At 44.2% G+C, this 17,125-nt stretch overlaps 1 protein-coding gene across 11 annotated transcripts in view; it reads right to left on the bottom strand.

The window, feature by feature from the left end:
- Window positions 1–17,125, bottom strand: part of cbfa2t3 (CBFA2/RUNX1 partner transcriptional co-repressor 3) — a 150,979-nt gene that overhangs the window by 103,164 nt on the left and 30,690 nt on the right. The window contains exons 1-2 of one of the 11 annotated variants that reach the window (XM_055664888.1): window positions 5,665–6,395; window positions 1,479–1,570 (exon numbers count right to left, since the gene is read on the bottom strand). The exons of the other annotated variants lie outside the window; for them this stretch is intronic. The gene's annotated coding sequence lies outside the window, so the exon portion shown is untranslated. Of the gene's footprint in view, window positions 1–1,478; window positions 1,571–5,664; window positions 6,396–17,125 lie in introns of those variants that run through there. 11 annotated transcript variants of the gene reach the window in all.

Genomic DNA, 17,125 nt, shown 5'->3' with positions numbered 1-17,125 from the left:
CACTCGCCGTTGATGTGTAGGGGGACTAAGTCGGTGCTGTGCCTCCTGAAGTCGACAATGAGCTCTTTTGTTTTCCTGGTGTTCAGAGCCAGATTGTTTTCTGAGCACCAGGTTGTCAATGATCGGCGAGCCTGCGCTTGGTCTCGCCGATGTACAGAAGTTGACACCTGGAATAGCGGATATAGTAGATGAGGTTGGAGGAGATGCAAGTGAACCTCTGCTTCACCTGGAAAGACTGTTGGGGTCCTTGGATGGGGTAGAGGGGGGAGGTAAAGGGACAGGTGTTGCATCTCCTACGGTTTCAGGGGAAAGTACCTGAGGAGGGGGTGGTTTGGGTGGGAAGGGACGAGTTGACCAGGGAGTTGCAGAGGGAACAGTCTCTGCGGAAAGCGGATAGGGGTGGAGATGGGAAGATATGGCCAGTAGTGGGATCCCCTTGGAGGTGGCGAAAGTTTTGGAGGATTATATGCTGTATGCGACGGCTGACTTGGTGGAAGGTGAGGACTCTGTCCTTGTTGCGAATAGGGGGAGGGGGAGCAAGAGCGGAGCTGCGGAATATCGAGGAGACCCTAGTGAGAACCTCATCTATAATGGAAGGGGGGAAACCCCGTTTCTTAAAGAATGAGAACATCTCCGATAATTTAGTATGGACACAGATGCGGCACAGACGGAGGAATTGGGAGTATGGGATAGAGTCTTTACAGGAGGCAGGGTGGAAAGAAGAGTAGTCTAGATAGCTGTGGGAGTCAGTAGGTTTGTAGTAGATGTTGGTCAATAGTCTGTCTCCTGTGATGGAGATGATGAGATCCACAAATGGTATGGAGATGTTGGAGATGGTCCAAGTGAATTTGAGGCCAGGATGGAAATTAGTCATGAAGTTGATGAATTCAGAGAGTTCTGCATGGGTGCACCGATGCAGTCATCAATGTAGCTGAGGTAGAGTTCGGGGAAAGGGCCAATGTACACCTGGAACATGAAGGTCTGGTCTTGGTGAACTCAGTAGTAGGATATAATTAAGCTGATGGAATGGGTAGACTAATTTAGGTTGAGGATTATTATTGTCATGTGTACCGAGGTACAGTGAAAAGCTTTGTTTTGCATGCTATCCAAACAGATCAGATATAACATCCATAAATCCGATTGTCAAACTCAAGTACATAGGTAGAGCAAAGGGGAAGATAGAGAATACAGAATACAGCTTTGTAAACACACCAGTTGCACAGATAAAGTCCAATAGCAGATTAAATGAATGCAGAATATTCAACGTATTACATTTCAGTCAGAAATCAGGAGGAGACATTAAAAACAAGAGGGTACAATTTTAAGAAGGCCACAGAAAAAATATCTGGGGATTATATGGACATAAATGGTTGAAATGTTTTAGGTCGGGTAGGTTTTTAAGTGGTTTAGTTCAAAAACATGGGATTCTGGGTTTTACAAATAGAGGCATGGAGGACAAGAACTAAATCATGATTTACCTTTATAAAGTACTGGTCTGAACTTCAGTAATATGTCCAATACTGGGCATCATACTATCATACTCAGGAAAGGTGTGAAAGCCTTAGAACACCTGCAGAAAAGATTAATGAGAATGATTTAGAAATGTAAATGCTCAGGAAAGAATGAGGCTACGGAATGTGGTAGATATTTCCCAGTCTATCAAGGGTACTGACCTCCCCATCATCAAAGATATTTACAGAAACGCTGCCTCGATTGAATTCAACCACTTCAACGTCGTCTTCAATCCTCCCGCCATTTGCTTCTCAATTCTTAATTTGGTTAAGTCGTTATAGAATTGGATGACCGTTATAGAATTGGATAACATCCAGCTTGCATATAAAAGATTTTAAGAGCAAATGTGTTTTGAGCGGGTGGTGGAAATAGTGAATGATGATCTTTCATACATAATTAATTGCACAATAATCTACTGGACTTCATAAAAGCACCTATTTAAGATGCTATAAAATAAAAGTAAATCTCTCATCCAGGAACACTCAACAGCGAACCCTCACTACCAACACATGACCACAGGTCTGCGCCCCAGCCGTCTGGTGCACCTGATATGCAAGTATAGTTTCGCTCAATTTAATACATTTCAAAGCAAAAATAAAAGCTGAATCTTCAAAACGACACTTTGTTTCAAATGCTGAAAAATCGGAACACTCTCTCATCATAGACAATGGAAGGGTTGTGCTTTTAATGGATGCCTGACAGCAGTTGTGCGTGCAGACCACCATTGATTAACAATGAGCAAAGTATTTACACAGCCAAAGTGTTAAGCTAAAGCATCAGTAATTGGAGTTTAGTTACCTGAGCAGTGCAAAAGGGATAGGCCCAACTTGAGTTACTGGATAGACAGCATCTCTGGAAAAAATAGGTGACGTTTCGGGTCGAGACCTTACTTCAGACCTGAAATATCACCTATTCCTTTTCTCCAGAGATGCTGTCTGCCCGCTAAATTACTCCAGCTTTTTGTGTCTACCTTCGGTTTAAACCAGCATCTGCAGTTCCTTCCCACAGTTATTGGATTTTGCATTTTCATCCTGGCTTCACAAAGGAGAACACAATTAACCTCCCAGGAATCATGAGAAATATAGGGTCCAGCAAGAAGCCAAATTAAATCAATATTAGTAGGAAGAAGATGCTATAGAAATTGGAGAGATTAGAATATCGATAAATCTCAGGGTCCACAAGTCCACAAGAGTACTTAAGGAAATGGTCTAGAAATAGTAGATGGTAGACAAAAAAGCTGGAGAAAATCAGCGGGTGAGGCAGCATCTATGGAGCGAAAGAATAGGCGACATTTTGAGAGTTGAGACCCTTCTTCAGACTGATGTCGGGGGGGGGGGGAATGAAAAGACTACCTGAAATTGGAGGTCAATGTTCATACCGCTGGAGTGTAAACTCAAGCAGAATATGAGTTGCTGTTTGCGGTGGGACTCACTCTGAATATGGAGGAGGCCAAGGACAGAAAGGTCGGATTCTGAATGGGAGGGGGTGTTGGAGTGCTGAGCCACCGGGAGATCAGGTTAGTTGTTGCGAACGGAATTTTTTAAATTGCGAACTGAGCGAAGTGATCGCTAAGACTGCGCTTGGTCTTACCGATGTAGAGCAGTTGACACCTGGATCAGCGGATGCAGTAGATGAGGTTGGAGGAGGTGCAGGTGAACCTGTCTCAACTGGAAAGACTGCTTGAGTCCTTGCCTGGAGTTGAGAGGGGAGGTAAAGCAACAAGTGTAGCATTTCCTGCGGTTGCAAGGTGAAAGTGCCAGAGGAGGGGTTTTCAGCAGTCCTTAGAACCTGGAACACTTCCCACATACTGGAGGGTAGCTAATATGACCTTACTATTGAAGAAAGGAGGTAGAGATAAAACAAGGAACCAAGAACTGGTTAGCTTAACATCAGTAAGGGTGAAAATGCAACATATGGCAGAGCATTTGGAGAAGCGTGACAAGATCACACAAACAAATCCAATGGAATTGTTTGAAGATGCAACTAGCAGAATAGATGATATTTGGACAATGCTTGCAGTTCTGATTACAGCATTACAGGAGGGATGGAGATCCTTTGCAAATGGTGCAGAGGAGGTTTACCAGAAAGATACCTGGATTAGGGAGTATTAGCTATGGGGGAGAGGTTGGACAGACCTGGATTGTTTACACTGGAATGCCGGAGGCTGTGGGGAGACCTGTGAGAAGTATATAAAATTATGAGGTATAGATAAACAGTCAGAACCTTTATCCCAGGATGAAAAATCAAATACTAATGGGCATAGCTTTAAGGTGAGAGAGGCAAATTTTAAAGGAGATGCACGGGACAAGTTTTTTACTCAGAGGGCAGTGAGTGCCTAGAACGTGCTGCAGGTTGACGCAGGTACAATAGTAACATTTAAGAGACCTTTGGATAGGCATATGGATATGCAGGGAAAGAAGGAACATATGTATTTTGTGATGGTTAATAAAAGATTGTCTTGGCATCATGTTTGGCACACACATTGCAGACTTGTGCTGTACTGTTCCAGTGGATATTGCGTATTTGGACTTACAGTGGAGTTTCTATAAGGTCTCATTATGGGATAAGAGAATATTAACTTCTTGTCTCATAAGAACTTAGCATTCGAAACCTAACCACATGATATTGGGGGTAAGGTGCTGAAATAGATAGAGAGCTAAGGTACACAAAAATGCTGGAGAAACTCAGCGGGTGCAGCAGCATCTATGGAGCGAAGGAAATAGGGCAAAGGTTCACCAGACCGAGGCCTAGCATGGCAAAACTAATGTGTGGAGAGAGCTCAGGCTATCATGCTTACATCCATTAGAATTTAGAAGAATTGAGGGGATCTCATTGAAACCGACAGAATCCTAACAGGTCTGGACAGATGACTTGCAGTGGGGGAGTCCAAGACTAAAAATGGTCATAAAGATATAGTGCAAGCTATTTAAAAGCGATGTGACAAGAAAGCAGGAACAGTTCACTGTACTTGGATGATCGGCATGATCAAGCTAAATGGGAAAGCATGCATGAAAGGGCATTTTCTATCTGTTTGGCCCCAATTGTTGGGGAAAGAATCTGAAAAATCACACAGGATTATTGTAATAGAAAGCACTGCAGATGTTTGTTTATACTAAAGATAGACACAAAATGCTGGAGCAACTCAGCTGGTCAGGCAGCAATTCTGGAGAAAATGGATAGGTGACATTTTGGGACAGAAGACTTCTTCAGAACTGATTGTCTGGGAGGGGGGGAAGCTTTTCTTTTTGTTCTGGTCTTTTCTTCTTCCAGTTCCTCTCACCCCACTCCCACAATCAGACTGAAGGGTCCAGACCCGAAACATCACCTAATCCATTTTCACCAGAGATATTGCCTGACCCACTGAGTTAATCCAGCATTTTGTGTCTACCCACAGAATTATTCTCTGCTTCTTGTTATTAATAGCCCTTGCCAATAAAAAATACAGCTTAATTTCCACCTTCACAGCAAGCGCACAGATGACCCTCATGGAAAAGGGCGACTGTGAATTGCGCAGGGGTGAGCAGGGAGTGAACAGCATGGGTGTGCACACACTAGTCTGAAACCATCTATGTGCAAGACCACACAACCGTGAACATGATAAGTGTCTCTGACTGTACAAGCCTGTGTTGTTCTCACAATACAAGGACTTTAGTAATTTCAGGTATCATCCAAATGCCAACTTCTTCACTTCAAAATGCAACTAGCAGGTATAAATACAGTTTAGCATCCAAATGTGCAGAACCTCTCATTTAAATCAGACTCAATCACATAGTTGATTATTACTCCCCATTATCGACAGAGTACATAGCATGGAACATCCCCCATTTCTCAAAATCCTATTCTTCATCTCACAATTTGGACAGTTAGATCTGGGAGTGGGGAGATTATCGCCAAACATGTCCCGTACAGATTGCTGGATAGTGATCAAGACAAATCTAATCTGATCGTCTGTTCTTTCCAGCAACATTTGTTCATGATCATCCTCTCCCTCCCAACGTTCTCTTTCTACTCACTGGCAACAATTAAAAACAAATACCTAGGCACACGCAGAGGGTTTAGTGGTATCTCCCAGCACCCCTGTTAGTCTGTATTTATCACATAGCGCAGAAAACAACAGAATGTACAAACTGCAGGAGCTCACTGTTGACTCACCAATGTGTACTTTGCAGTGGCGTCCGTGGTTGGATTATTCCTGTTCCCTTCATGCACTGAAGTACGATTCACGTTCCTTTCAATTATTGTGCTGAAACTCTAGCAAACACAACATGGATCTACAACTTTTGAAGTAAATTCCATTCCTTGCAATGATCCAGCTATTTAGCTCAGTCTAGCAGAATCCCCCTTTACAGCTTGTGCCTGGGGATGGCTGAGTTTCTGGCCATGTTTACTACTGAAGAAGGTGGTGAGTGTACTGTGGGTGGAGATGTGCTTTCTGCCACAGGGGAAACGGCAGGTTTGTGCAGAATGATAAAGCTGAGACACAGTAGTAGTTTCCCCAGTCAGGAACCAGCTGTGACCAACCCCATTGGCTCTTACCCTCCTGCAATTCCGGCATCAGTTTCCCGCAACTTCCCTCTCAATGCAAACTAGGACCATGGTCTCTACCCAGCACCATGTGTAAAGCTGCAGTACAAACAGACTCAATAAAGCTGGGTATAAAGCACCATAAAGCCAGCCTCTTAACTACACTAAGAACACAGATTCAGAACTATTTAACATTGGTTTGATTTGCCTCTTAAATCTCCAGAAAGAACAAAAAAATATTTTAATCACAGAGCAGAAAAGAGCAGGGTATTTCTCTTTACAATGCATACAAATCAAAGCATACCTTGAAAGAAATACGCAGAAGATCATTTTGTATACCTTGTATACTATTCACAGGCAGCAGCAGATGCAGCAGCCATTAAATACATGGTTCCAAGGTGATTCAATTTGCTAGTTTCAGACTCAGCTTGCTAAGTGAGGTGGGCTCTCTTGTGCCTACATCCCGTTACTTTCCTCCTGTCACAATCACCCCCATTTCCATCCACCCTTTGCTCTTACTTGCTAAAGACCACCAATTTTCTCATCCTTATAAATAAATCCCATCATTGCCCAAGTGCTATATTTGCAACCTCCACCAATCCTTCCAAGATTTGTGCTCCTCCAACTCAAACATTTTTCACATCTCCAGTTTTCACCTCCCACTCCATCTGCATTACTAGTGGACATGCATTCTGCTGCCTCGGCAGAAATGTTGGCATTCTCTCCCTAAATTACTTCAGACCTCCTCCTATAAAATGTTTAACGCTCTTTGTCCAAGGCTTTGGTCTTAATATCTCATGTACTTGAAAATGTAGGAGCAGGAGCTGGACCTTCAAGTTTGCTCGCTGCTAATTGAGAAATCGTCAGACTTTCTACTTCAAAGCCCTTACTTTTCAATCCCCATTTCCTTTTAAATCTATAAATTCTGTTTTGAAAGAATCTAATTGGCCTTCTGGGTAGAGAATTACAAACATTTTGTACGTGTTGCATGAAGAAATCTGCATTTTTTTCCATCATTGAGGAGGTCACGATGGAGTAAGAAGATTGGGTGATCGTCTCGTGGAGTACCTCTATTCAGTTCACTGTACATATCAAACTTCCAGTTGCCTGTCAGTTTACTTCTCCACCCCCCTCTGATCTATTACACAAGTACAATTAAATTTAACTTCGGAGTCACGTGAGTGACTACGTGAAGAACCCGTCCAGCACGCATGCGCGACATGAGCGTTTACGCAGTGCAACAGAGACGAACGGGAGTGCGGGCGCTCCCGCTACAAGCTGAAAGAACGGACCGTCATGTAAGTACTTACCCAGAGGTTCGAAATTACAAAACTTTGCTCTTCTTTGTGTACACCAGGTTAAGAAAGCTGGAAAGAGCAAAGTAATACAAAGGGAAAAACCGCCCCCGTTCGACTCCAGAAACAGGAGCGTTCCATCAGGATGGGGGCGAGAGGCGGCACTTGGACCGCACACGCTGCGGTCCACAATCACGGATACAGAGCCGAGCCCAGTCCGCTAGCGCCGCCTGACCAACAGCAGCGGACTGGAGGCAAATCAAGAATCAGACCGGCCGGTAATCCCTGACAACTCCGACAAGGAGACTCGCCGCCCGAGAACGGCAGAGGCAGCCGCCTGAGCAAAGTTGGCGACCAACCGCAGCGGGCTGGAGACAGTCACACAGAAGATGACAGGCCGGTTCACTCAGCAGAGCCGGCACTGCAGAAATACCGCCCGAGAGCGAGAAGGTGACTGTTTTCAAGCCTTAAGTAAAGGGTCATGGAGCAAAAACTCCAGCGAGACTTGCTCCTGGAGCTGGGGCAAGCTCACCAAGGGAGCACAAACACTCCCGCTCCAGTGCACTAACAGCACGGGCCATCGCATCTCCCTCAACAGAGGGGATTGTTGGCGACCAGGGCTGGGCTGGTCAAGAAGAGGGGTCACTTGCTGAACAACATCGGGAGTATGCTTGAGGTACAGACCAGGAAGAGCTGCTGGGTGTGTGAAACCGCTACGTGGCAACACCACGAGCAAAACGGCCGTTACACCCTAAACTGGCGGTCAGCTTACTACCTGTCCTTTAAACCTCTCCAAGACAGGTAATCATTGAGGCGTTGGACTTTATCACGCCTCCCCAAAATTGCATTTGCTCAAAGTGCCTACCATTACTGGGGGTACATTGAGCAGGGCATTTAAAACCCAAAAACTTAAAATTGCAATATTGATACCCCTGACATCGGCTATCACTTCACATGCTCATTCCAAAGACAGGGTAGACTTGGCAAACACCCTGTTTCTACTGTACAACACAGTATATGATTGGCAACGTCTGGAAGGAAGCCATAAAACCTGCCCTCATCCTCAAAAATTCACAGAACTATGAGAACGGTGACCTCAGAACCACAGATCCTGCTATCTGGCAAAATTACCAAATCAAGCCTACAAACTGGACGAAGAATCCAAGATATTCGGCCTCATGAGGGCAGGACCTGGAATGAGCAAACCACACAAAAAACAGACAGCAGTACCTCTATGCATCCACCAGTCTACTTCATGGTACTGGTGAAAGCTCGGGGCCCGCATGCCATCCCCGCTAGTCTTTCGGGACAGGGCCCAGAGCGGGCCACATGGAAAATACGCCACCCCCCAACAACTCCACCCCGACGGACAAGGAACTAGAAACCAAAGGATGAACACCACCAAAACAACAGTGGAGGTAGGTGGGTCTGGGTCTGGGGGGGGGGGGGGGGGGGGGGGGGGGGGGGGGGGGGTGAACTACACCAGTTAGTGGTGGAAGCATGAAGAACTATCACACTTGGCAGTTATATACCAAAAAGTATTCAAGGATAAATTAAATTTAAGGAAACTTGCCACCAATTCAGCATGCACCCCAAAGGGGGTTTTACCCTCTCACTAAAAAGAGAACATGAGGGACAAGCTGAACTGGAGTAGTTACATACAAAGGGGTCATAAAGAAGTCTAAATATGAACCTTTAGAATTTGTGTTAAATTTACTAAAACCAAATAAAATGGTGAATGTTGCACCATCATTGACTTAACCACATTGAATACTTTTGTCAGGTATACACACGTTAATGGGAAACGTTTGCAACTGCCAAACTATGGATTCCTAACAATACTTTATGGTGGCATTGAATAAAAGATGCATATTATTCAGTATCCATCCATAAAGACCATCGAAGATACCTAAAAAATTACCTGGATGAGGTAACAATGGCAGCACAAATTATAGATTAATGGTCTAATATGCGCCAAAACTGTTTCTAAAAATTTTTAAATCAGTCCTGCCACTTAAGGAAACATGTTGTCATGGCCTATTTCGATGATATTTAACAATAGACAAAACCATGGAATTAGCTAATTCAGCAGCATTAGCTACTAAAAACAAATTAAATGGTAACAACCAACCAACCATTTGACAAAGTGGCAAGAGTAATTGGGAACAGTAGCAGCATTATCAGCTACTTAACTTGGACCTCTACATTAGAGCAAAGGTGCTAGCGGTTAAAACAACATACAGGCCACTTGACTGATCCATGAAATTGCCTATTTCAGACCTATAATGATGGAAAGAGAACATTTGGCGTAGTTCCAGTTCCATCATTTGTCAATAACCCATATCCAGAACAGGTGGCAGATCGACTAATCTAGAGTCATCACTACCACAGACACTGCACATAAAATCTAGTTGGAAATGTTGGGTGCGTTCTATGGGTTAAAAGCATATTGTTCAAAAATACACCGTTTTGCATGTTCGTTTACAATTTGACATATCACAATGGTGGCCTATACTAACCACATGGACAGGATAAAATTGATATCTTATGACAATTTGATCAATACAATCCGGTAATGGTGTATCGACAAACATATTTTGCTTTCAGCAACTTACCTACTAGGTAAGCTAAATACTGTGGCAGACATGTTAAACCCCAAAGTATTTGCTGAAATTACAAAGCAATATGGAACACTAGATATCGATTTATTTGCGTCCCGACTGAATAACCACGTACCGATATATGTCGCTTGGGAGCCAGACCTTGATGCAGCGGCGATGGATACATTTCCGCTGAACTGGGGGGGAAACTAATCTCTATGTTTTCCCCCCCCCTTTTTTTCTGCCTCATCAGTTAAGTACTACGCAAAATACAGATGAACTTTACTTCAAACTTTTGGTAATACCGACTGGCCTACACAGCCATGGTTCCCAGTGGTCCTTGACAGGGTCATTGAAACCCATGAACATTCCCAGCGGACCAGTTTCACTGACATAATAAGCTTACTGGGTTGCAAATTCCAAAAAGACCTTTGATGAACCTGGGACTGTCAAATAGGACCATGGACACGACAACAGCATCTCACTGACTTCCATATCTCTTCAGTACAAGAAAGTGGGAACATACTGCTCAAGAACAGAAAACGACTAATCAACCACTATATCTATGTATCGGAGTTCCTGGCCAACCTTCACCATGATAAAGGCCTGAACCATAGCACTATCTAATGCACTAGAAATGCACTGTCAGTCTATCTAAGACAGACACAAAGGGGAACAGGCCATAGGGTCTCGTCCACTGGTGGCCAAATTAAAGAGAGGTACTTTCTATTCAAAACCCTAGACCTAGATATATCAAGATCTGGGATGTCAACGTTGTCCTGACTTACCTAGGGATGGCCACAGCCAGATCCTTACTCTTAAAACAGCTACCCTGTATACGGCCATGCTGATGGCTTAGTCTCAGCATAGGGTCCAGGCCTTTATCCACTCAGACTGGACATGGTCGTAACATCAGACCAAATAACATTCATCATTCAGGAGCTGGGAAAACAGAGTAGACCAGGAACTTTAGGACTCATTATAGAATTCCAGGCGTACCCACCTGACCATCGTTATGTGTTATGACTCACCTTCTACAATATCAACACAACCCACAATTCCTGAGGGAGACGACAAGCGATGGGTCAGGGTACCGAGCCAAACCATCTCTACATGGCTCAAACAGGTATTGGGAGCTGCTGGAGTGGATACCGATATTACACATCTCACTCCACCAGAGCAGCATCCACGTCGGCGGCTAAACAGTATGGATGTGCCATTGGACCTACCTGATAACAGCAGGGTGGTCCATGGAAATAACTTTTGAACATTCTACAACAAGCCATTATAAAACCTGTTTCAATTGCAGAGAGAATTTTAGACGCTGCAAAAAATATATAATTTAAGCCCGGGGGGCGTTAATTTCTTTGTTATTATTGTTAAATAATACCATTGTTGTCTTACAAACAGATTCATGTTTGATTACGATAACATACTTCCTCCCTTGGATGACTTCGGCAGCGAGTGAAGTATGGACTGTTACACGGTTTGAAATCACAGAGCTTTAAAATCTTCACGCAGACACTCACGTGACTCCGAAGTAAAATAGTAAGATTAAACGAGAACTTACCAGTTCGAAGTTTGATCTGTATTTTATGAGGAGTTACGATGAGGGATTACGTGCCCTCCGCTCCCACCCTCAATTATAGAGATCAACTGGTATCTTAGTTCTCCTTTTCTTTACTATGTTTATTTCAATTGTTGTGTTTCCTGTGATTCCACACCGCTGCTTTGAAGTATGTCGCGCATGCGTGCTGGATGGGTTCTTCACGTAATCCCTCATAAAATACAGATCAAACTTCGAACTGGTAAGTTCTCGTTTAATCTTACTATTATGCACAAGTAGAACATGTAGGGAAAGAGAAAAATACCAGAGTGCGTAATATAATGTTTCAGTTTTATACTGTTACAGTTCCAGAGAAAGTGCAGGATGAAAAAATGCAAGACTGCAATGAGGTAGGTTGAGAAATTATGACAACACCCTTAGCTCTTTCTCCAAGTCAAGTCAAATGTATTCGTCACATACACATACGAGATGTGCAGTGAAATGAAAAGTGGCAATGCTCGCGGACTTTTGTGCAACAAGACAAACAAACTATAAACAAAATCAGAGGTAATGGCAACAGTGTAGATGGTCCTTGATTATGCTGACTGTTTTCCCAAAGCACCAAAGTGTAGATGGTTTTAATGCGTGGAGGCTAGCCTATGTGATCCACATCTCTGCAATTTCTTGTGTTCTTAAGCGAAGCTGTTGCCAAACCACGCTGTGATGCATCCCAATAGAATGTTCTCTATGAGTTTGGTTTTGATTATTGTGTTGAAGGTGGAGCTAAAGTTAATAAAGGAGTTTGACGATTGTCCTGTTATCCAGCTGCTCCAGCGATGAATGTAGGTTTAGGGAGATGGCATCGGGGAGTTCGCACCTGTTACAACGGTAGACAAACTGCTGTGGATTAAGGTTACCGCTCTCCAAGTACTACATAATAGTGGATATCGGATCCATTGGACAGTAATCATTAAGGCATGCTACCTTACTTTTCTTTGGCAGCAGGATGATAGTGGTCTCCTTAAGGCAGACAGGAACCTCAGAATGGAGTAAGGAGAGGTTAAATGTGTGCTTAAATACTCCTGCAAGCTGGTCCTCAGGTTCTGAAGACGAGGCCGTGGACTCCATCCGGGCTAGCATTCAATAAATGCAAATTGTGACAGTGAAGAATGGAAAGTTACAATAGAGGTTTGATCAAAATTCACAAGATGCAGTGGCCTGGCCCCTTTAGACACTACACATGTATTGGAATCCTTCCAGCTTCCATGTAACTTTAGAAAAGATGTGATGAGGTAGCTTAAAGTTGGAAACTAAGTCCTGGCACAGCCAATTTTACAGATTAGCAAGAATGTGGTCAGAAACAAGTCCAGTTGGAGTAATGTTACGAAGTATGCATCAAATGAAAACGGACTATTGATTTATTTAATGTTTTGTTTTAAGCTTAATCATTTGAGCACAAGCAGAAAACGTTTGCACGGCTGATATCAAGGAAAATGTTAGACTGCAGAAAGATAAGGATGTTGGGTCAATTGTGCAGCAAAGTGGCAAATGCAATTTAACCCCAAAAGTGTTGATTTTCATTGAAAACATTTCCAGGATCTAGCAATTCCCCTGCAAGAGCAGCATTTATTCCTCATCCCTAATTGCTGAGGCAGAGTGCCATCATATTAAACCATGTGGTTCTAGTGAAGATATTCTGCTCCCAGGGGTGCTGGGGAGGGAACTCCAGGATTCAGTGACACTGAAGAAACACCAACATATTTCCAAATCTGGATGGTATGACAGTGGTGATAAACAAACAAACAAACAGATGGTGCTTTTCTGTGCGCTACTCCTTCTTGGTATTAGATAGCACTAATTTGGGAGCGGTTGTTGGTATAGCCTAGATGAATAAATGCTGTACACCAGCCATTATGCTGGTCATAGAGGGGATGAATGTTTGGATAATTAATAGTCAGCCACACAGTACTGAAACAGGCCCTTCGGCCCAACCCGCCCATGCCAACCCATATATGCTAGTTCCATATCCTTCTAAACCTTTCCAATCAATGTACCTGTCCAAATGTCTTTTAAATGTTCCTGCCTCAACCACTTCAAGTAGCTCATGCCAGATATATTCCATACCCTGAGAAAAGGTTGCTCCTCAGGTTTCTATTAAATCTTTCCCCGCACCTTATATCTACGTTCTCTGGTTCTTGATTTATTCCAGTTAAACAACTTATTCTCAACAACTTTTGCAAGCACCTGTCTAATATAATTGAATATTTGCCCTGCATATCTTTAAATGTTCACGATATCACAAACAACATAGGTCCCAGTACTGATCTGTGCAAATCAAAATTGGACACAGACCTCCAGTCAGAATAACACCATTTCACCACTACACTCTGCCTTCTATGGGTAAACAACTGAATTTAAGCAACTAAGTCACCTATAAGGATTCCATGCACCTTAGTCTACGGGTGTGTCTACTGGATCAGACTAACAGGAGAGACCTTGCCTAATGCCTTACTACATTCCACGGCAACATTTATTGCCCTGCCCTCAATCACCTTGATCACCCCATCAAAAAAGACTAGTTTGTAAGACTTGCCGTTAGAGTCATTGCCAATATTAATCCCTGAACAAAAGTTTATGGTTATTACCACACAGTGTTGTGCTAAATTAGTTTCCATGATTCCTACATTATAACAGCAATCATCCTAATTGGCTGTGAGCCACCAGGATGAGCTGAGAATATGAAAGCTCATCAACGCATCGATTCCTCAGAACATTGAGGAGATTCGGCACGTTGCTGAATACTTTAATCACAATTTTACAACTGTACAATGGCGAGCATACTAACTGGTTGCATCACACCTTGGGTCGTTAACTCGAGCGCTCAAAAATAAAATGAGGTTGCAGAAAGTGGTGGATACTGCCATCATAAGTACCGACCTGCCCATAATTGAAGAAATCCACAGGAAGCTACTGCCTCAAGGCAGAAGCTATCAAAGACCATGCCATCATAACCACCCTCTCATTTTGCTACTACTACTGGAAAGGTACATGAACCTGAGAACCAGAACAGCTTCATCCCTCAATCATCAAGCTCTTGAACAACATTACACAACACTAACTATTATCTACCTTAGTACTGAATCATTATGATTCTTTTAAAACAGCTTGCATTCTCCTCCGCCTAGCGGAGCTGATCTTCACTCTCAACAACTTCTCCTTCAACTCCTCCCACGTCCTCCAAATCAAAGGCATAGCCACGGGGACTCGCATGGGCCTCGGCCATGCCTGCCTCTTTGTAAGGTACGTTGAACAATCACTGTTCCAGGCTTACACTGGCTCTTTCCCTGAACCATGACTTCAGAATTAAGGGACAGAAGTTTAGGGGTATTATGAGGGGGAACTTCTTTACGCAGAGAGTGGTGGCGGTGTGGAATGAGCTCCCAGTGGAAGTGGTGGAGGCAGGTTCATTGGTATCATTTAAAAATAAATTGGATAGGCATATGGATGAGAAAGGAATGGAGGGTTATGGTACGAGTGCAGGCAGGTGGGACTAAGGGGAAAAAAATTTGTTCGGCATGGACTTGTAGGGCCGAGATGGCCTGTTTCCGTGCTGTAATTGTTATATGGTTATATGGTTATATGGTTAACTCCACTCTGCTACATTGACAACTGCATTGCTGCTACGTCCTGCACCCACGCAGAACTCATGGACTTCATTAAATTCAATATCAATTTCCATCCTGCAGTCAAATTCACTTGGACCACCTCTGACACCTCCCTCCCCTTTCTTGACCTCACTGTCTCCATCACAGGAGATAGATTATCGACTATAAACCTACCGACTCCCACAACTGTGCAGGAAAGAACTGCAGATGCTGGTTTAAATCGAAGGTAGACACAAAATGTTGGAGTAACTCAGCGGGACAGGCAGCATCTCTGGAGAGGAATGGGTGTCGTTTCGGGTTGGTCTGAAAAAGGGTCTAGACCCAAAATGTCCCCCATTCATTTCCTCCAAAGATGCTGCCTGTCCCGCTGAGTTACTCCAGCATTTTGTGTCTGACCCACAACTGTCTAGACTACACTTCTTCTCGCCCTGGCTCTTGCAAAGACAATTCCCTACTTCCAATTTCTCCATTTACACACCATCTATGCCCAGTTTGAGGTGTTCCATACTAGGATATCAGAGGTCCTCATCCTTTAGGGAATGGCAGTTTCCCTCTTCTATCATAGATGAGGCGCTCACACGTCTCCTCAGTAACCCACAGTTCCGCTCTTGATCCCTCTCTCCCCCCCCCCCCCAGCTGCAACAGGGACAGAGTCCCCCTAGTCCTCACCATTTATCCTATCAGCAACACAATCCTCCGACATTTTTGCCACCTTTAACGGGATCCCACCACGAGTCACATCTTCCGATCTTCACCACTTTCCACAGAGGTCGTTCCCTCCGCAACTCCCAGGTAACTCATCCCTTCCCAGCCAAATCATCTTAGGAAACTTTTATTGCTGTTTATCAACAGGAGGACCAAAGTTGTGCCAATGAAAGTCAACGAAGCCATTTTGGGACTGAGAAACAAGAATAAAACTGTTAGAGACAGCAGCCAAACCTTAGGCTTACCAAAATCAACTGTTTGAAATATCATTAAGAAGAAAGAGAGCACCGGTGAGCTTGTTAATCGCAAAGGGACTGGCAGGGCAAGGAGGTCCTCCACAGCTGATGACAGAAGAATTCTCTCTATAATAAAGAAAAATCACCAAAAACCTGTCCAACAGATCAGAAACACTCTTGAAGAGGTGTGGATTTGCCAATGACCACCGTCCGCAGAATACTTCATGGACAGAAATACAGAGGCTACACTGCAAGATGCAAACCACTCGTTAGCCGCATAAAAGAACAACCACAGTTCTGGAAAAAGGTCTTGTGGACAGATGAAATGAAGATTAACATATCAGAGTGATGGCAAGAGCAAAGTATGGAGGAGAGAAGGAACTGCCCAAGATCCAAAGCATACCACCTCACAGGGCTCAAAATTAACGGTTGCTTGGTTGTCAATGGCCACCAAAAGTCCCGCCAGGCAACCTAAAAGCCGAGTCATTTTGCCCGGCATGATACTGCAGATACTGGTTTGTACCGAAGATAGACACACAAAACTGGTGTAACTCAGCGGGTCAGGCAGCATCTCTGGAGAAAAGGAATAAGTGACGTTTTGGGTCGGCGGCAACGACGGCGGCTCCATCTCTTCCTCCTCCCGCATCCCGCCTGCCCTCATAACGGCCACTGCGTGCCACTCCGCCAACGACGATAACCGCTTTCAAAACAAACCCTCCAGCACGCCGAGGCCGGGAGGAGGGAGGAAGGGGGAGGCCCTTTTCCGCCGTCTGAAGCACCTGCACCGCTCGGCCCCGCACCTTCCTGTTGGTTGGCGGAGGAAGGAGCCCCCCCCCCCCCCCCCCCCCCATCTATCTATTTGATCTTCCGTTTGTGCACGTCGAGTTGATTGTATTAGTCGAAACAGGGTGGACCACGTGAAGGTTGCAATCTTCCACCCCCCCCCATCCATCCTACACTGGTCCCCCGATTCATCCTGTACTGACCCCCCTTCCCATCCATCCTTCACTGCTCCCTCCATTCATCCTGTACTGAACCACCC

This window comes from Leucoraja erinacea, chromosome 50 (genome assembly GCF_028641065.1).
Source record: "Leucoraja erinacea ecotype New England chromosome 50, Leri_hhj_1, whole genome shotgun sequence".
In the NCBI taxonomy this organism is placed as follows: domain Eukaryota; kingdom Metazoa; phylum Chordata; class Chondrichthyes; order Rajiformes; family Rajidae; genus Leucoraja; species Leucoraja erinaceus.
Note: the sequence above shows the minus strand (reverse complement) of the source record. Positions and strands in the feature narration are given on the sequence as shown.